General features: G+C 43.0%; 1 long non-coding RNA gene and 1 pseudogene across 1 annotated transcript in view; one reads left to right on the forward strand and one right to left on the reverse strand.

Annotated features, from left to right (window-relative positions):
- LOC141067759 (carboxypeptidase O-like) overlaps positions 1 to 21,384 on the reverse strand; it is a 1,273,696-nt pseudogene that overhangs the window by 385,870 nt on the left and 866,442 nt on the right.
- Positions 6,052 to 21,384, forward strand: part of LOC141067760 (uncharacterized) — a 144,951-nt gene continuing 129,618 nt past the window's right edge. Inside the window, exons 1-2 of the long non-coding RNA XR_012226476.1 lie at positions 6,052 to 7,673; positions 10,459 to 10,583. This is a non-coding gene — a long non-coding RNA (uncharacterized lncRNA). The remainder of the gene's footprint in view (positions 7,674 to 10,458; positions 10,584 to 21,384) is intronic.

Consider the following 21,384-nt stretch of genomic DNA (forward strand, 5'->3'; position numbering starts at 1 on the left):
TTTACAATAAGGATTGTATGAGATACTTTGTCAAATGCTTTGCTGAAGTCAAGATATACTATATCTACAGCATTTCCTTGATCCACCCAATCAGTGATTCTGTCATAGAAGGAAATTAAGTTAGTCTGACATGACTTATTAGTTACAAACCCATGCTGACTCTGTTTAATCACTTCATTCTTATCCAGGTACTGACATACATGTTGTTTAATAATTTGCTCAAAGATCTTTCCTGGTATAGAAGTCAGACTCACCGGCCTATAGTTGCCTGGGTCCACCTTCCTCCCCTTTTTGAAGATAGGAACAACATTTGTTCTTCTCCAGTCTTCTGGGACTTCTCCTGTTCTCCAAGAATTTTCAAAGATTATGGAGAGGGGTTCAAAAATTTCTTCTCCTATCTCCTTCAGTACTTTGGGGTGTAATTCATCTGGACCTGGAGACTTGAATTCATTTAGGTTAGTTAAGTGTTTCCTCACTATATTTCTGTTTATAGATATCCTGGATTCTTCTATTCCCTTAATAGGACAGTGAAGAACAGTTGATGTTACATTTCCTTTCTGAGAAAAAACAGATGCAAAATAGGAATTTAAAAGTTCGGCCTTCTCAACATCCTGTCCTACCATTTCATCATTTTCATCCTGTAAAAATCCTATAGCATCTTTGACTTTTCTTTTACTTTTGGCATATCCCCAATATCCTTTATTATTGCTTTTAACATCTCTTGCAAGCCTCAATTCATTGTCAGCTTTAGATAATCTGATTTGTGCCCTGCAGGTTCTGCAGACAGCATTATATTCTTCTTTAGATATGCTTCCCTCTTTCCACTTTATAAACATTTTTTTCTTCCTTTTTAGCATGTGCTTAAGTTCTGTGTTCATCCATGCTGGCTTCCTTAAATGCTTCCTATTCTTCCCTCTTTTCCGAATTGTTAACAATTGTGCTTTGAGAATTTCATTTATCAAGATTTCCCATCCTTCCTGGACATTTTTGTCTTTAAGGATATCCAGCCATTGGATCACTCCAATTCTCTTTTTGAATCCATTAAAATCTGCCTTTCTGAAATCTAACCTTGACGTCTGAGTCTTCACAGGTCTTCCTCCTCTAGTTATCCAAAATTCTAAAATAGCATGGTCGCTACCTCCTAGGGTCCCAGCCACTTTTACATCCTCAACCATTTCCTCCCTGTTTATAAGGATTAGATGCAAGGTAGCAGTTCCCCTTGTTTTCTCCCCTACCTTTTGGAAGATAAAGTTGTCAGCAAGAGAGGATAAGAATTTCCTTGACCTGTTATTTTTGCCTGAGAGAGATTTCCAACAAATGTCTGGATAGTTGAAATCTCCCATGACAACTATGTCATATTTTTTGAAGAACTTGGCCATTTGATGCATAAAGAGTTCATCCATATCTTCAGCTTGCACAGGCGGCCTGTAGTAAATGCCTACAATGGTGTCCTTTCCATTGTTCTGTCCTTGTATTCTTACCCAAACAATTTCCACAGAACTCCCAGTCTCTGAAGCTTCAATCTCTGTGCAGATATACGCATTTCTAACATACAATGCGACACCTCCTCCTCGTTTATCAAGTCTGTTTCTTGCAAATAAGTTGTATCCTTCTAGTCTTGTATTCTAATCATGTGTATTGTCCCACCAAGTTTCAGTGATTCCAATTACATCATATTTCTTTTCCTGTGTTAGTAGTTCCAATTCTCCTTGTTTGTTGCCCATGCTTTGTGCATTAGTATAGAAACATTTTAGTTTGTGATTGGTTTCTCTTTCGCCAATGTTTGTATTAATTAGATTCTTTTTTCTTTGTTCTTCCTTTCCACTTCTAATAGAGTTCTCAATAGCATTTGTCAGGTGTTTGTCTTATTCTGGTCTTTTGCTTCCCTTCCCATGTTGTTCTAGTTTAAAGCTCTCCTTACAAGTGTAGCAAGGCGACTTCCAAATACATGTTTTCCAGTCTTCGTAACCCCATCTCAAGTAAGTAGTCCATCGTAAAGGTAATTCAATCCGTGATCCATAAATCCAAATCGTTGCTGACGGCACCATCGACGTAGCCAGTTGTTCACCTGCAGAATCTTATTCCACCTCCTTGTTCCATGGCCATCCACTGGGAGGATGGAAGAGAAGACCACCTGCGTTCCCAGTTCTTTCACTTTCTTGCCTAAGTCTTCAAAGTCTCTGCAGATGGTTTCCAGGTCGTTTCTTGCGGTGTCATTTGTCCCCACGTGTAGTAGCAGGAATGGGTAGTCATCTGTAGGTCTGAAGAGTCCTGATATCCTGTCAGACACATCTTTAATTTTTGCACCTGGAAGACAGCACATTTCTCTTGAAGTTATATCCGGTCTGCAGATAGCGGCCTCTGTTCCTCTCAACAGGGAATCCCCCATGACCACCACTCTCCGTTTCTTCTTCACAACGTTTTTCTTTCTCCATCCAGGAGGACTCTGAAGGCGTACAAGGTTGCTGTTTGTGGGCAAAGTCTTATCCTGATGTATATCTTCATCGTTTTCCTGCGTGAGAGCCTGGTACTGGTTCCTGAGAAGTATGGGTGCTGACTGCCTCCTGATCCTCTTGCTTCTCTGGGTCACATGTTTCCATTCCTCTGTTTCTTCAGGTGCACTTCGAATTTCTTCTCTTTCTGTAACATGAAGAGATAATTCTGCTCTGTCTAAGAACTCTTCACCTTCCTTAATGATCTTCAACGTAGCTAACCTCTCTTCGAGATTTTGCAACTTTTCCTCCAACAGGGACACAAGCTTGCATTTGTGGCATGTGAAGTTTGGCTTTTCCACTGGTAAGTCTGTGAACATGTAGCAAGAAATGCAGCTCACCAAATGGCTCCTGGCCTCTTCCATATTGAGATTTCTTAAAAACGATGAAAGATGAGCCAAAATTTGCGCGCCTATCGGCGCGCGGTTTTCCGGTTTCCTCTTGTCACCTGTAACGGCCAAAACCCAGTGATCGTTGAACTCGCGGAGATTCTTCACTTAACCCAGAAGGCACTGGGAATATGCAAATGATCTCCTCAAGACTCTTCCCCTGGTTTTCCGATTTCCTCTTTTCACCTGCAGTGGCCAAAACCCAGTGATCGTTGAGCTCGCGGAGACTCTTCACTGATCCCAGAAGGCACTGGGAATATGCAAATGATCTCCTCAAGACTCTTCCCTTGGTTTTCCGATTTCCTCTTGTCACCTGCAACGGCCAAAACCCAGTGATCGTTGAACTCGCGGAGATTCTTCACTTAACCCAGAAGGCACTGGGAATATGCAAATGATCTCCTCAAGACTCTTCCCCTGGTTTTCCGATTTCCTCTTTTCACCTGCAATGGCCAAAACCCAGTGATCGTTGAGCTCGCGGAGACTCTTCACTTATCCCAGAAGGCACTGGGAATATGCAAATGATCTCCTCAAGACTCTTCCCCTGGTTTTCCGATTTCCTCTTGTCACCTGCAACGGCCAAAACCCAGTGATCGTTGAACTCGCGTAGATTCTTCACTTAACCCAGAAGGCACTGGGAATATGCAAATGATCTCCTCAAGACTCTTCCCCTAGTTTTCCGATATCCTCTTTTCACCTGCAACGGCCAAAACCTAGTGATCGTTGAGCTCGCGGAGACTCTTCACTTATCCCAGAAGGCACTGGGAATATGCAAATGATCTCCTCAAGACTCTTCCCCTGGTTTTCTGATTTCCTCTTTTCACCTGCAACAGCCAAAACCCAGTGATCGTTGAGCTCGCGGAGACTCTTCATTTATCCCAGAAGGCACTGGGAATATGCAAATGATCTCAAGACTCTTCCCCTGGTGTTCCTTCCCCCTTCTTTCCCACACTCCTCCTGGTGGTGTGCGCTCGTCATCAGGGCCGGCTAGTGTGTCACCATGACAATCCGTCCCAAGCCTGGCCTACTCCTCCCCCTGCTGACGCGTCGGGCAGGGGAATTGTGGGTTGGTCACGTGAGACGCTGAGTCGTCTGACGTCACTCCCCGGCAATGTGAAACTAGCACCATTACAAACCATCCGCTTAACATCAGACAGGACTATAAATTGACCACTCATCAATACCCGACATCTACACATACCCCCATTGAAGAAGCTTAGGCGAAACGCACGTCGGGGAGCCTCTGCCACCAGCAGGTCAGGTATTCTTGAATCAGTTGCCATGTTTACTTAGATTCATGCCATCATTTTGTGACCATTTGGTCTTAATCTGCACATCTAGCATTCATTGCTTTATGCACCTGTGTGTCCGTGAGTTTCATTAACCAGGGCTTTAAATTTATGCTTGCCACATGGTAATACATTTAACTACTTTAATCTCCTGTATGGAGATACAATTAACTTTCTAAAATATCTATGCACGTTGCACTTTAAAAATTGTTACAGATTCAGTAGTTAATTTATTATTTTATTATGCCCTGTGAACTTTGGATAAGTACATCCTGGATTTCTGGCAAAAAATGTTTTGTACTATGGCAACTTTTTCTTAGATAGCTTATTATACTGCATATAATTGTTATCTATACGCTCCTCCGGGATGATTTATTAACCATCTATTAATTTTTTTGTTGTGCACAATTACCCAAGATAATGTATGAGTTATTGTAATTTTTTACTGAATAAGGATATATATTTGGTGCACATAACTATTGTACCTCCATCCCATAGTTGAGTTTCTAGTTACTCCACAGCTGGTAGCTATTTTTTGCATCCACAAATCTCTGTTTTTGACTATTATTATGAGTACTAATTTTATGGTGTATCAAATAAAATGGTTGTTTTAATAAAATGTCTGCTCTATTTAAATGGTATATGCTTCCTTCTCTTTGGTTGAATCTTGCTACATAAAACATATCAGTACTAGATAAGGAAAAATGCCCTTATGTCATGGAGCAAGCAATTTATTGCTTATTTTCAGCAATTCCCATTCATAAGTAATATAGTAAAAATTATCTACATGACAAAGTTCATTACAGGTTCATTACAGGCTTAGTTAGTAATAAGTATTACACTGAACTTGCCAAGAACGTTACTGAAAGATGAAGTCTGTCCCCTTGATCATCTGCTTACTTGGTGGCTTTTTCCATAAAGGGCACGGTGTAAAGGTGCAATGTGATGGGTGAGTATAAAGTCAACTGCTGACTTGTTTAAATGGCAATGCTTATATCATTGCTTATGGTGAAACAGTTTGACAGATTGTGCGTAAAATGTTTCCTCTTAATGCAGAAAAGTAATTAATTGTTATGAAAAATATTTCCTATTGTATCTGAATAATTGTGAGCAGTTGAATCTTTCAGCTTGATGAAATTATTGCAATAAATTGTGGCTTTATACTCATGCAGGACTGGGAAATGTCATAAATAATAGAAAGCGCGTTGCATCCATTCCTGTAAATAATTCAGATATTTTATTCCAAGCAATAATATCTATGCTAATCTGCACACCTAAGCAATGTCAAGTATAAAAGGCATCTAACATATATGACCCCTTTAATACCATAAAGGGTCTTTCTGGAATATTAGTTATTACCAGGTATAAGGGCTCACTAAAGTACTTGAGTCTCTCTAAAGAGCTATTCCCAACATTAAAGTTATCATTTATCTATGGCAAATGTGATAATTTGCAGATCACCGTAGTAACAACTAACCACTTGGACCCACACTGTTTCAGAGACAGCCTTTAAATGCTCAGTTTGCCATTGCTCAAATCTAATGGAGCATGTCACAGTCACATTCTCAGGTTTGATCCAAGGTATAATCTTAGCTCAAACAAGTCTATTAAAAAATTAAAAAAAAATGTATTGAAAAAATATTTTTCATAAAACAATGGTCACACAGTGTAAAAATTAAAAACCTCAATGTGGGAATAGTAGCGTGGGCAGACGCATTTCGAACAAGAGTTCTTAGTCATGCAAAGACTAAGAACTCTTGTTGGAAGTGTGTCTGCCCACGCTACTATTCCCACATGGGGGTTGTGATTTTGTACACTGTGTGACCATTGTTTTATGAAAAATATTTTTTTAATAAAAATTTTTTGAAATTTTTAACGGACTTGTTTGAGCTGGATTATACCTTGGATCATTGCTCTTCCTGTTGCACTACAGTTTCTGTGCTTGGAGACCAGTAACAACTGATGGGTGAGGTGACTTTTTGTTTTTCTCATTCTCAGGATTGGTTGGGTTCTCAGTGATGAAAGTTGGGAATAACCCTTTAAGCATGTGGCCATTTTTAGCTTTAAATATATATTTTTTTATTCAATTTACCTCTTTTTATATTTATGTCTTTTTTATCCATAGTTTACATGCATGTGAACATACAATGCACTGCTAGCACAAGTCGGCTCTTTTCCTCCATCCATAAGATCAGAGTTTTCTCCATCCTCAGCATTACCAATTACAGTCTTGCCATGGCTTTTGATCTTACAGGAATACTTGCAAGATCATCATAATAAAAATGCATATCGTTATACAGCAACTGATGCCTCACAAAATATGTTTTCATTATGAGGTTAAAAACAGTGTTCATCAGAGAACCAATATATATTTCTACATCCTACCATCCCCCTTCTTGTGACGTTGAGATTTTTATGTACTTTCAAAATCAAGTTTTATTCTGCATCCACACTAAACAAATATCTCAGTACTAGTCTGGAGGGGCATTCATTTCCCCAGACTTGCTGCCCATCTTGCTACCCACACAGCTGCCCATCTTGTAATCATACCCCATGTTAGCGATTGACTTGATTTGCAAGAATGCCATCACTTTCGGTTCCTTGCATATCTCACATGTGCATGCGCCATTCTGCCTTCTTGGGCGTGCGCAGTGCACTGATGAAGCAAGGAGGATATACCCAACATCACTGCACATTACAAGGGAGGCAGGACACTGGGCATGCACGCGATTTACAAGGAACCGATGATGATATTGCCCTTGTAAATTATTTAAATTGTGCACCAAAGGGCATCCTTACAAGTTGGGGGTCAGGGGAGGCAGGACTAGTCCGTCAAAATCAATGATCCATCTGACTATTCCTAAAACAATTGCGTAGTGTGAACACAGAGTAAAACTTGATTTTGAAAGTGTGTATAAATCAGAAAAGTTAAACTAGGGATTGCTAGAATTCAGAAACAGAGTGGAGCAGACAAATATGATGGTTTATGAAGAATAGGGCAGCAGTGGAAACAACTTTAGCACCAAGACAAGAAAAGGGATATATGTTATCCCTTATTAGGCCATTGCTTTGCCATTTGATCTATAAGGCTGGGGTCACACTTGCGAGTGTGATGTGAGAAACTCGTGTGAGTCTCTCGCATGAATACCCGGTAATCAGGACCAGAGTGAGTGCCTGCATGTATTTTTATGCAGTTACACACTCCGGTCCCGAGTGCCGGCGGCAGTGCCAGGTATTGATGCGAGAGACTCGCGTGAGTTACTCGCATTGTACTCACAAGTCTGACCCCGGCCTTATAGATATAATCCCACAACCTTGTCCTTCATGAACACATTTATGTGAAACAGGCATGGAACGAATATCTCTGGTATATTCCCTGGTGCCCCGTTTATTACTGTATGCACTTAGTTATGAATTCTCTGTACTATAGAGATGAAGTCCTGAAAATGGTTCCCCAGACTGTGCAGCAGGCTCTATATCTACAGGAAATCACTAATCAATGGCAGGTAAAGATAATGAGGGTGCTACATTTAAGAGTCTATTTCACACGTCCAGATAATTTTGTTACCGGAAAAAACAGTACTGGAGCTATCCGTGTCCATGTGGACATGTGGTACCTCCGTGTGGCATATGTGTAGCAACCATGTGCCGCACGTGAGCCGCATCAGGACCACAGGAACGGCGCAGGGAAGAAGCGCTACAGTAATCGCTGTTCCCAGTGGCTGGTGCTGACCGCGGCTGTGATTCTTCTCTCCTGCTCTGCCGGAAGGAGAGAAGAATGAATGAAAACTCGAAGTGGGGTCCCCCTCATTTTATGAACCAACCAGATGAAACTTACAGTTGGGGGCTGCATCCCTCAGCTGTCAGCTTTAGTCAGGTTTTCATTCATTCTTCTCTCCTGCCGGCAGAGCAGGAGAGAAGAATCACAGCCACGGTCAGCACCAGCCGCCGGGAACAGCGCTTACAGTAGCGCTTCTTCACGGTGGCCGGCCGTGAGCACGGAGGACAGTGTGAACTGTTGCAGGCCATGTGTCCGTGTTAAAACGGACATGTCTCCATGTTTTGCACACGGACACACGGTCTGTGAAAACACGCTGACATCTGCATAGACTCATTCATTTGAATGTGTCTAGGTGTGTCAGTGTCTCCGGTACGTGAGAAAACTGTCACTACACGTACCGGAGCCACTGATGTGTGAAAGAGGCCTTAGAGTCTGTTTTAATGTTCAAAGATTGATCCTTTTACTAGAGAAATGAAAAGGAGACACACATTTACTAATTAGATTAAAAGTAGCATATGCAAAGTCACTTATACAATATGTTGTACAGTATGTAAATGACGTGCCCCGGGGCCCGCGGGGTACTCGGTACCGGGCCTGTTGACTTCAATGGAGGACAATGTCATGGCGGCTGGGACCCGGTCCGTGGCCCCAGGTGGTCAAAGGCAAATTTTTGTGTGGTATTTAAGGAGATGGGAATAAGGTTTATAGGTGAATAAATACGTGACGCCACCTGTGGTATTCGGGTCAGAGGTGACCAGCGCTGCGGTGTTGTTCCTCTGGGACCATTGGTGTGACGCAGCTGAGGTAACAATGGCTCTCCACAAGTAGTTGAATGCAGTTCCAAAGTGCTTTACTCACAGTCTGGAGCACACAGATGCCCGCTTCAGTGCTGAGTCCTCCAGGTCAGGGGTCCAGTAAACTCCCGGGTAGATGAGTTTACCCCTCCAACACTCTCTTTCAATATGTTCCTTCCTAGGTCGTCTCACCATGCTAGTTTTCGCTCTCCTTCCTCCATTTCCAGCACCTCCACAGTCAGTGTCCCAGGCCAGCTGCCGCGGATCCTGTCAGAATTCGTCACTCAGGTGGCTTCCTGATCCTATGTGGCTGCCTTTCTGTGAAGATAACTGTGGAAATTGCTGTGGCCCATACAGCAACCACAGCTGTCAGCTGGCTAGTTAAGTTCGTTGTTTACTTCGCTAGGCTAGGGGCTGAGACCCTTCTGTGACCTAATTTCTTCCCCCACCTGATAGCAATCAGCGTGGGACTCTATAAATTCCACTCTTTCCTCCCCAGCCAATCTATCTGGCAGCTCCTCCTGACAGGAGCTGCTCTAAGTGCATCCTTCCACCTGCTCTCCCCTGAGGGAACTCCTCACTCCTCACTTCAAATCTCCCACTCTCTCTCTAAGCTCTGCCCATTTGCTGTTCCCATTGACAGCTCTACATCTCTCCACTTTCTAAGCTCCTCCCACTCACTGTTCCCATTGGCTGCTCTACATCACTCCACTTTCTAAGCTCCTCCCCTTTCCTACCTTCCCCACTAGCTCCCCAACACCCTTTCCTAGCCAGCCTGGGATGAGGCCATCCTCCTGAAGGGTACACCCAGGTGCCCTGACTAGCTAGTGTGTGTGTTGAGTGCAGTGTTTAGAGTGTGGTGAGGTGCCCCCATCTTACCCGGTCGTGAGATACCACACCTCTGGCTGAGATGCAGTACCTCTGTGGCGACTGGACCCTCCGGGGTGCCACATAATGTCTTCTATAGGTATAGTAAAAACATTGCTAACTAAATGTTGATGTTCCTTCACCTACAGAAACCTGTGTATGGAAAGTTTGAAAGACCAATGTGTGTATCAACTGCTTTAAAATGCAACTGGATTTTCAGTAGTTGAATTTGATGTAGCAGAGATGAATCTCTATTTGTCCTATTATTTTATGCACAATCATATCTTTCTGAACTAAAAGCTCAAATCATTAACCTACAGTCGTATGTTAAATTGCAGATAACACTTTGTAATGATATCATAAATAGCAGTTCAGATTGCAGTGTATCGCTATAATAATGCCTCTTGCTGCAAATTGTCAAAGGGATAGTTTGATTTCAAAAATCATTTTTTCCCATATGCTCAGCTCCCTATAAAACAAAACAAAATAAAAAGAGCTTTAATTATCCTCCCTGATTCACCTGTGTCTACAGCGCTGCCAAGGTCTCTGCTGTTTAGCTTCAGCAATAGTGTCATGCTGACAGAGCTGTATTCAACCTCTGAGCTCCACAGTTCTGCTGATGTAGATGGCATGACCATCTGAGATCAGTGATTGGCTGCAGTGCTGTCAATGTGATACCACACAAACAACAGAGACTGAGACAGCGGCGGAGACATGGGGCAGATAAGTGAACCTAAGGGTTTTTATTACAGCTAGCTGAACCTATGGGGAAAAAAAGTTTTTTGAAAGGGAGCAACCCCTTTAAGAGATGCTAATAATGTAATAAACATTATTCTATTTTTGTTTCAGCTTGATCTGTGGAGGCCAGTTACTCCTGAAGCAATCCATGCTGGGACAGAAGTCCATATGCAAATTCCCTCCTCCTATGTTAAGCAAATTAAGGATTCACTTCTTTAATACAACATTCCGTACAAGTATGCTATTGCATTTTATTTTATGCCTGACATACATACACTGTACCAGTCAAAATTTTATACAAACCTAAAATCTCAAATTTTGACTCATCAGATCACAGTGCAGATATCCATATAATGTCCAATCTTTGGATTGGCGCATACAAGTTTTTTCTTGTTTGCAAATCTCTGTAGTGCCTTTTTTGCAGCAATTCAACCATAAAGGCCTTCCTGTAGTCTCCTCAAGACAGTTAAGATTGATATGTGTCTGCTACTTGATGTCTATTCATGAGGACTGTTAACTAAGGTGCTGTCTATTTGCATGCGGTTTTCGAGGCAGGATGTCACGCTGGTAAATGTGGAACACTGCGCCAAGGTCCAGGCTTACCCAGGAGGGGCATGACTAAGCAACTACCTGGTTTTTGGTAGATCGTCTGATGGTGAGGTTAGACTTTGCTGCATGGAATTGCCAGGTACCATTCCAGGGCAGTCCCAGGGACTGCAGCAACTGACAAGAGGGTCAGAGGAATGTGTTCATAGTACAGGAGGGCAAAGACAAAAGCGTGGTCAAGTCAAGCAATGGTCTGAGGTCAGGTAAAGCAACGCAGAATCAGAAAAGAGCCGAGGTCATACAGAACAAGTAAAACAAGCTGGGTCAGTAACAGTAAACAGAAAAAAGTGAAACACATGAATGAGTGCTAAACAAACAGGAACCAACGTTTGAGCAGGGAGTGGTAGGTAGAGCCACCTAATAAAGGCCAGGGTGTTATGAATGGGTCACCGAGGAGGATAGCAGGCCCAGGCTAAGCCACAGAAAACCAGAGAGGTTGGTAACTAAGCGGATTGCAGACCCCTGATCCTGTCCACACAACTAGCAGTAGCCGTGGAGCGTACCTACAATGATCCTAGATGCCTCGGCACAGCCGGAGAGCTAACTAAGCCTAAAGCAAGAAAGGGGAAATCTAAACTTCCCCTGAGCAGACCCCAAAGGAATAGAGAGCCCCCAAACATATATTGTCGGTGAGACAAGATGAAAACACAAACGCAGGCAGAAAAATAGACAGAGGAAATGATGGGGCCCACACTGACTAGACAGGACAGGAAAGGAAAGACACTGTCTGCAATCACGCAAAAAACCCTGCATAAGGTCCAACACGTCTGATCCACAAAAAACACTGAAGTTGCACGACTTCGCCCCCCCCATATCAGCACTCTGGTATATTCTGAAAGCAAAGCAAAAAGAGACCAATATAACAGGGGACAAAACAAACTGGCACATGCAGTAACATATGGGAGGGTGATTCAGCGCAGCCCCAGCCGGAGCTGGCTGACCCGCACAAAGCAGAGATAGACAAAACCAGATCAAATGCAAACAGAATAGCAAATGAACCACTTAGTTGAACCATGCAGGGAAAGAGCAGGAGACATCAGAATTCAGAAGGCACAGGAAGAAAATCACCAGCAGGGATAGAGGAAGTCAACTGTCTTAAATCCCAATCAGAATCCCCAGATCTCCAATCGTCTTCCTCATTATCAGGTGGCAAGCCTCTGTCAATCAGATCAGCTCCACTACCTCCAGTAACCACCAGAGGGAGCCCAGAAAGAGAACTTGCAACCCCTCTGTCAATCTGACCAGTTCCACTACCTTCAGTAATCACCAGAGGGAAGCCAGAGAGAGAGAATTCACAACACCAGGGAACCTAATCTCTTAAAGACCTAGAAGGGTTATATTTCTGCAGAGACAAGCCAATTCCTCATAAGGCTAAGTAAATGCAACAAGTAATGTAGCAGTGTAGCATGAGGCAGACTAGCTAATGCAGGAATAAAACACAGTGAGTAGAGGGGTGCTGAGGAGGCATGTGATTTAGCACAGCTGTACTTACCCAACACCCATTCCATTGAAGCCAGCTTTTCCTGTAAAAAAAGAAAATAATAAACAAAAATACTGACCTAACCCATATTCCATTGAAATCATTGTCTTTTGAATAAAAATAACATTAACCATATCGATCATCAGTCAGACGTTCTATGCCACACCGCAATCCATATCTGTGATATGTAGTTTTGACCCTGAACGGTGCCAAGATGCGACCGACCAGGCTGAAAACAACTGCAGAATGAGCTGCTGCGAGCGCAGCCTCAGTGACTAATGGTGATGTCATAGAGGCTACCGCAGCTCACTGAGGCTGCGTTCCCATCTGGGCTGATGAACAGCGGTGATCTCAATGAGGTCTCCTCTAGTACCATGAGAAAAAGTCTGACAGTGATGTGCTGAGCTGAGTCAGTTCACTAAAGATCACCATAAGAAGAAGTCTTGGCCTGGCTGGCCCGGAAGGGAATGCAGCATCAGTTACCTGTGGTAACTTGAATTATGTCACTGCTAGTCAATGAGGCTACACTCGCAGCAAGGGAAAACCCCTAAAATATAACTTTTAATTCAATATTAAAAGATAACACACACATGTAAAATTACTAGGGATGGGCGAATCCTGAAATACTCGGAATAGCTAGACTCTAACGAGTCCGACTCGGAAACTCGCTACTCTTTGCGAGTCTAGCGAGTCCAATGTTAATGAATGGGGATGCGAGTATTGCAGCGATTCCTGTGCTGCCATTTTATTTGTTCCGCTTACTTCCCGCATGTGGCTGTGCACACCATGCGGAAAGTAAGCAGAACAATTGCGGATGGTACCCACGGTCCGGAGGAGAGGAGACTGTCCTCCGGGCTTTGGGTACCATATCCCTGTAAAAAATAGAATTTAAAAATAAAAAATATTGTTATTTTCACCCTCCGACGTCCCGCGCAGCCTTCCCGCCTCTCCACGCATCCGTTCCCAGTAGTCCTTTGCGAAAATGCCCCCTGATGGCGTCCGTTCTCGCGGGATCGCGAAGTCTCACGGTCATTCGCACGACGTCATCGCGAATTACCGCGAGACATCGCGATCCCGCGAGAACGGACGTCATCGCGGGCATTTTCGCAAAGGATTACTGGGAACGGATGTGTGGAGAGGCGGGAAGGCTGCGCGGGACGTCGGAGGGTAAGAATAACACCATTTTTTATTTTTTTTTACATTCTATCTTTTACTACTGAAGCCGCATAGGCGGCCTCAGTAGTAAAAAGTTGGTCACACTTGTCAAACAATATGTTTGACGAGTGTGACCAACCTGTCAATCAGTTCTCCAAGCGATGCTACAGATCGCTTGGAAAACGCTAGCATTTTGCAAGCTAATTACGCTTGCAAATCGCTAGTTTTCCGCGGGAAAATTGCGGGAATTTAAAATGCGATTTTCCCGCGGAATGGAATTCCGGAATTCTCGCGGTAATTTCCGCAAGAGTTCCGGTACGTGTGCACTTAGCCTTATTTGCATTGGACTCATTACTGTGCGAGTAATCGCTTGGAAACTCGCAGAGTACCGACTCCTGCGAGTCCCCTACTACTCGCAGAGTAACGAGTCCTAACGAGTAGATTCGCCCATCCCTAAAAATTACACATAATACCAGGGGGGTCCAAAAAAAAGAAATATATATGTATTTCCAAGTATGGTTAAATCACAGAAGGGGCAGAAAAGCTATAATGCCTTAGAAAGCCCTAATAAGGCCCTTCCTAACCGCGAAGGTTGGCACCCTAGTTATTGACGACATGGAGCCCCAGCTCAACGTCGGCATCCCTAGTAACGCCCTAGACCACCCTGCGTATACAAAAAGGGGACACTAAAAAAAAAAAACACACACATACACCACAATACCGAAAAACTAATATAAAGTGCTAAAGTGCTGTAAACTTATCTCGTAGTGAGCACGCTCTCAAAAAAATGTCAACTTATCTCAGAGTAATATCAGAAAAATGAGAGCTAAGGCAGCTTATCGACACTTATCGCGTAATCAAAGTAATATTAAATGCTGCTACCGGGCAGACGTGTGATTTAATATGCCTAAAAAAAAAATGTCTACGGCAAAAGATGTGGCAATAAAACACTCAATTAAATCACAGGACAAGCCAGTATAATGAAGCACACTGTGAAAGACAGAAAATAACAAAGTATGTAAATAACCCACATAAAAAAATTGGGGTATGTCCCGATCATGAATTTTAGGGACAGGGGTACCAGTGATCTTATGTAGCAAGAGGTTAGGCCCAGATCAACATGTTATATTTCCCAGTGTAACAGTTACTCCAATAACATCCATAGTGCTACAAGGTATAATATCACAGTCTGCCACATACAGTGTTCAAACAGTATACTTATCAGCCATTGATGACAGTGCAACCCAACGTGTTTCCCCCTCTGGATAGCTGAGGGTTCATCAGGGGTCAGAACAAAGGGGTCTCATCAACCCTGGCCGAGAGAGAAAAAATGCAGTGTGCGGCTAACTCCATTATTTAAAGATTCAGCGCCGATATGACACGCCCACTTCCGGTCTCGTTGTCTCACACAATGGATGCCAAATGGAACGCAATCTGTGCTCCAGAGAGCGGAGGTGTGTCATCAAAGGGAGGGGCATATCGCACTCGGCGACGTCAGTCACAAAGGAGAGACCAGCAGGATCACCAAAAAAGCGCCGATCAGCTATGGCGCATATAGATGACACGTGCCATAGTGATAAGTCCTTAGCAACCAAAATCTCTAGATGGCTACAAAGGGGCTATAAGAACACATTCAATATGGCGCTCAATAAATACATCATAAAAATCAGCCAGTCAGGAACATCATGCGACTGGGGAGAGGTGGAGAAAACAGGAGCGTCACTAAGAGCACACCGACAACCCCAACTCACCACAGACACGGATTTCCAATCCAAAACTGGATTATGGATTTGCAACCAGGGAAATCCCAGAACAATGGTATCATGCAAATTATGCAACACCAAAAATCTGTAATTTTCTTGATGGTCTGGGGCGACCCGCATTACCACCTGGGTCCAAAACTGAGGTTTATTCTTCGCCAAAGGAGTAGCATCAATACCCCTCAAAGGGATAGGCGCCCGCAGAGGTGTCATAGGAAACCCTCAACGTTTAGCAAAATCCAAGTCCATCAGGTTCATAGCCGCTCCTGAATCCACAAAAGCCTTAGCAGAAAATGTGGACAGGGAGGAGATCAGAGTGATTGCCAGAAGAAACTTAGGTTGAACACTACCCACAGCAAATGTGTGAGCAAAACGTTTCTCTCGTTTAGGGCAGACAGAAATAATATGAGAGGCATCTCCACAAAAAAACACAGCTTATTACGCCTTCTGAACTCCTGACGCTGCGCCCTAGACAAAATTCTATCACATTGCATAGGTTCAGACATTTGTTCAACAGGTGGCAACATTTCTCGTGTAATTTTACGTTCACGTAAACGCCGATCAACCTGAATGGCTAATGACATAGAATCGTCAAGACCAGAGGGAACAGGAAATCTCACCATAGTATCTTTTACGGTTTCTGACAAACCCTTCCGAAAGAGAGCTGCCAAGGCACCATCATTACAGGTAGTAAGGACCGCCCACTTTTGGAATTTTTGACAGTACGACTCTGCAGAGTCCTGACCCTGGCTCAATGCCAACAGGGCTTTCTCAGCTTGATCAATAGCATTAGGTTATTCATACAACAACCCTAAGGCTTGAAAAAATGCATCCACATTAGTTAGAATAGGATCACCAGGTGTCAAAGAAAATGCCCAATCCTGGGGATCGCCGTGCAGCAAAGAGATGACAATTTTAACCTGCTGCGCAGAGCTCCCCGATGAGTTAGGCTTCAAGGCAAGAAATAATTTAAAATTATTCTTAAAATTCAAAAATTTAGACCGATCCCCAAAAAACACATCAGGAGTAGGAATCTTTGGTTCAGCAGCATGTGAATGAGCAAGATAGGTGGAAATTCCCTGCACTTCAGCAGTGAGCTGCTCCACATGATCAGACAATTGCTTAATCTCCATTAAGAAAAAAAAAAAATTCCTCCTACGGACCCAGAGAAAAAGAGGAAAAAATATACACCAAAAAAAAAAAAAAAAAAAAATTCTGACACTTTTTTTTTTACAATTCTCTCCTGCTATTGAGTACCATAGAATCTGCGGTATGGCTGGTGATTCTGTTATGAATGAGTCACCGGAGGAGGAAAAAGCAAAAATACAAGCTAAGTCCAGAAAACCGGAGAGGTTGGTAGCTAGCGGATTGTAGACCCCTGATCCTATTCACAACAACTAACAGTAGCCGTGGAGCGTTCCTATGGTGGTCCTAGACGCCTCATCATAGCCGGAGAACTACATAAGCCTAAAGAAAGAAAGGGGAAATCTAAACTGCCCCAGAACAGACCCCAAAGCAATAGACAGCCCCCAACACAGATGAAAACACAAACACAGACAGAAAAACAGGCAGAGCAAACAATGGGGCCCAACTAACTAGATAGGAAAGGACAGAAAAGATGCTGGCTGCAATCCGCAAAAACCCTACCAAAAATGTCCCAACACGTCTAATAGGAAAAACAGCCCTGAAGTCACTAGACTTCAAAATCCCTATATCAGCACTCCAATATATTCTGAAGACAGAGCAAAAGAGAATTAACCAATCAGGGATAAAAATGGAAATTCAGCAAAGCCCCAGCCAGGGCTGGCTGAACACAAAACTAAGCAAATCAGACAAAATCTCATGGAACAATAACAGAGCAAAAATTTAGCTTTAGAAGACAGGAAATGAACTGGAGGCCAGAGCTCAGAGCAGAGAAATCACCAGCAACCCAACAGGGCGTCGGCTGCCTTATATCCACTCAGAGATTCCGGATGTCCAATCGCAATCCACCTGTTCAGATGACAGGTTTCTCCCATCCAAATCAGTTTCACCACCTCCTTTCACCAACAGAGGGAGTTCATCGGACATCAAAGGTGAACGAGACAATGAGCTCATAACAGACCCCATTTTGGAAACTAGACCCCCCAAGGAACTTATCTAGATATGTGGTGAGAACTTTGAACCCACAAGGGCTTTACAGAAGTTTATAACGTACAGCTGTACAATTAAAAAATCATATTTTTTCCACAAAAATGATCTTTTCACCCCCAATTTTTATTTTCCTAAGGGTAACAGGACCCTAAAAGTTATTGTGCAATTTGTCCTGAGTATGCTGATACCTGTCATGTGGGGGTAAACCACTATTTGGGCGTATGGCAGAGCTCAGAAGGGAACCAGCGCCATTTGACTTTTTTGGCTGGAATTGAAATCGGACACCATGTCGCGTTTAGAAAGCCCCTGATGTGCCAAAACAGTAGAAACCCCCCACAAGTGACACCATTTTGGAAGCTAGACCTCACAATGAACTTATCTATATGTGTGGTGAGAACTTTGAACCCCCAAGGGCTTCACAGAAATTTATAATGTACAGTCGTAAAATTAAAAAATCACATTTTTTCCACAAAAATGATCTTTTCACCCCCAATTTTTATTTTCCCAAGGGTAACAGGACCCTAAAAGTTATTGTGCAATTTGTCCTAAGTATGCTGATACCTGTCATGTGGGGGTAAACCACTATTTGGGCGCATGGCAGAGCTCAGAAGGGAACCAGCGCCATTTGACTTTTTTGGTTGGAATTGGGATTGGACGCCATGCCGCATTTGGAAAGCCCCTGATGTGCCTAAACAGTGGAAACCCAGCACAAATGGCACCATTTTGGAAACTAGACCTCCCAAGGAGCTTATCTAGATGTGTGGTGAGCATTTTGAACCCCCAAAGACTTCACAGAAGTTTATAACGCCCGGGCATGAAAATAAAAAAATCAAATTTCCACAAACATGATCTTTTTGTCCCCAATTTTTTAATTTTCCCAAGGGTAACAGGAGAAATTGGACCCCAAAAGTTGTTGTCCAATTTGTCCTGAGTACGCTGATACCCCATATGTGGGAGAAAACTACCGTATGGGCACACGTTGGGGCTCAGAAGGGAAGTAGTGACATTTTGGCATGCAGACTTTGATGGAATGGTCTGTGGGTGTCATGTCGCCTTTGGAGAGCCCCGAATGTACCTAAACAGTGGAAACCCCCCATAAGTGACACAATTTTGGAAAATAGACCCCCAGTGGAACTTATCTAGATGTGTGGTGAGCACTTTGAACCCCCAAGTGCTTCACAGAAGTTTATAACGCCTGGGCGTGAAAATAAAAACATCATATTTTTTTCCACAAAAATTATGTTTTTGCCCCCAATTTTTTATTTTCCTAAGGGTAACAGGCGAAATTGGATCCCAAAAGTTGTTTTGCAATTTGTCCTGAGTAAGCTGATACCCCATATGTGGGGGTAAAACACTTTTTGGGCGCATAGCAGAACTTGGAAGGGAAGAATCACAGTTTGATATTTTCAACGCAGAATTGGCTGGAATTGAGATCATACGCCATGTTGCGTTTGGAGAGCACCTGATGTGCCCAAACAGTGGAAACCCCCCAATTCTAACTCCAACCCTAACCTCAACACACCCTAACCCTAATCTCAGCCCTAACCCTAGCCCTAACCCTAACCCTAATGGGAAAATGGAAATAAATACATTTTTTTAATTTTATCATTTTTCCCTAACTAAGGGGGTGATAACGGGGGTTTGAGTTACTATATATGGCGGGTTTGTATGTTTGGCAGCTGTCACACGCTAAGAGATGCTTTTTATTGTAAAAATAGTTTTGCATCATCACATTTTAAGAGATATACTTTTTCCATATTTTGACCCACCGAGTCATGTGAGGTCTTATTTTTTGCGGGACGAGTTGATGTTTTTATTGGTACCACTTTCGGGCACGTGACATTTTTTTATTGCTTTTTATTCCGATTTTTGGGACCAAAAACTAGCATTTCAAGAATTTCTTTTGGCGGGTGCGTTTACACCGTTCCGTGTGTGGTAAAATTGATAAGGCAGTTTTATTCTTCGGGTCAGTACGATTACAGCGATACCTCATTTATGTCTTTTTTTACGTTTTGGCGCTTTTATGCAATAAAAACAATTTTATATAAAAAATAATTATTTTTGCATTGCTTTATTCTGCGAGCTATGACTTTTTTATTTTTTCACTGATGATGCTGTATCTAGGCTCGTTTTTTGCGGGACAAGATGATGTTTTCAGGGGTACCATGGCTATTTATATCCGTCTTTTTGATCGCGTGTTATTGCACTTTTTGCTCGGCTGTATGATAATAAAGCATTATTTTTTGCTTTGTTTTTTATTTTTATTTTTTAAGGGGTTCGCTAAAGGGGTTAACTAATGGGACAATTTTATAGGGCGGGTCGTTACGGATGTGGCGATACTAAATATGTGTACTTTTACGGGCTTTTTTTTTATTTCCAAAAAATGAATTTTTTAGGGGATATTTTTTTTTTTTTTTAATTAGCGATTTTTTTATAAATTATTTTTACACTTTTTTTAACTTTATTACAATGTCCCAGGAGGGACATAACTGTCATGTGACAGATCGCTGATCTGTCACATCACAGATCGCTGTGACAGATCAGCGATTTGTCACAGGCAGTGCTGCAGGCTTCCTCATGCCGGCGCTTTGCAGGCATGAGGAAGCCGCCTCCCTGCAGGCCCCCGAAGGTCCCTGCCACCATTTTGGATCCAGGGACCTGCAGGGAAGGAGGCGCCCCCAAGCAGCTCTGCACATTGCGCTGCTGTGGGGGTCTCAGGGAAGCACGGAGGGAACCCCCTCCCTGCCAATGCTTCCCTAAACCCCTGGCACACTGCGATCAAACACTATCACAGTGTACCGGGGGTTAATGTGTCGGGAGCGGTCCGTGACCGCCCCTGACACATAGTGCCGGGTGTCAGCTGTGATAATCAGCTGACACCCGGCCGTGATCAGCAGCGCTCTCCACGTGAGCGCCACTGATCGCTATGATGTACTATCCCATCCATGGACATAGGGGCCCAGGTCCCATGGATGGGAATGTACAGTCATATGTTAAAGTTTGGGCACCCCTATTAATGTTAACCTTTTTTCTTTATAACAATTTTGGTTTTTGCAACAGCTATTTCAGTTTCATATATCTAATAACTGATGGACTGAGTTATATTTCTGGATTCAAATGAGGTTTATTGTACTAACAGGAAATGTGCAATCTGCATTTAAACAAAATTTGACCGGTGCAAAAGTAAGGGCACTCTTATCATTTTCTTGATTTGAACACTCCTAACTACTTTGTACTGACTTCCTGAAGCACTAAATTGGTTTTGTAACCTCATTGAGCTTTGAACTTCATAGCCAGGTGTATCAAATCATGAGAAAAGGTATTTAAGGTGGCCACTTGCAAGTAGTTCTATTTGATTCTCCTATGAAGAGTGGCTTCATGGGTTCCTCAAAACAACTCTCAAATGATCTGAAAACAAAGATTATTCAACATAGCTTTTCAGGGGAAGGATACAAAAAGTTGTCTCAGAGATTTAACCTGTCAGTTTCCACTGTGAGGAACATAGTAACGAAATGGAAGAACACAGGTACAGTTCTTGTTAAGCCCAGAAATGGCAGGCCAAGAAAAATATCAGAAAGGCAGAGAAGAAGAATGGTGAGAACAGTCAAGGACAATCCACAGACAATCTTGCTGCAGATGGTGTCACTGTGCATCGGTCAACAATACAGCGCACTTTGCACAAGGAGAAGCTCTATGGGAGAGTGAGGCGAAAGAAGCCGTTTCTGCAAGCACACCACAAACAGAGTCGCCTGAGGTATGCAAAAGCACATTTGGACAAGCCAGTTACATTTTGGAAGAAGGTCCTGTGGACTGATGAAACAAAGATTGAGTTGTTTGGTCATACAAAAAGGCGTTATGCATGGAGGCTAAAAAACACAGCATTCCAAGAAAAACACTTGCTAC

The sequence above is a fragment of the Dendrobates tinctorius genome, unplaced genomic scaffold, assembly GCF_039654945.1.
Source record: "Dendrobates tinctorius isolate UK_male_01 unplaced genomic scaffold, ASM3965494v1 ptg000254l, whole genome shotgun sequence".
NCBI classification, from domain to species: domain Eukaryota; kingdom Metazoa; phylum Chordata; class Amphibia; order Anura; family Dendrobatidae; genus Dendrobates; species Dendrobates tinctorius.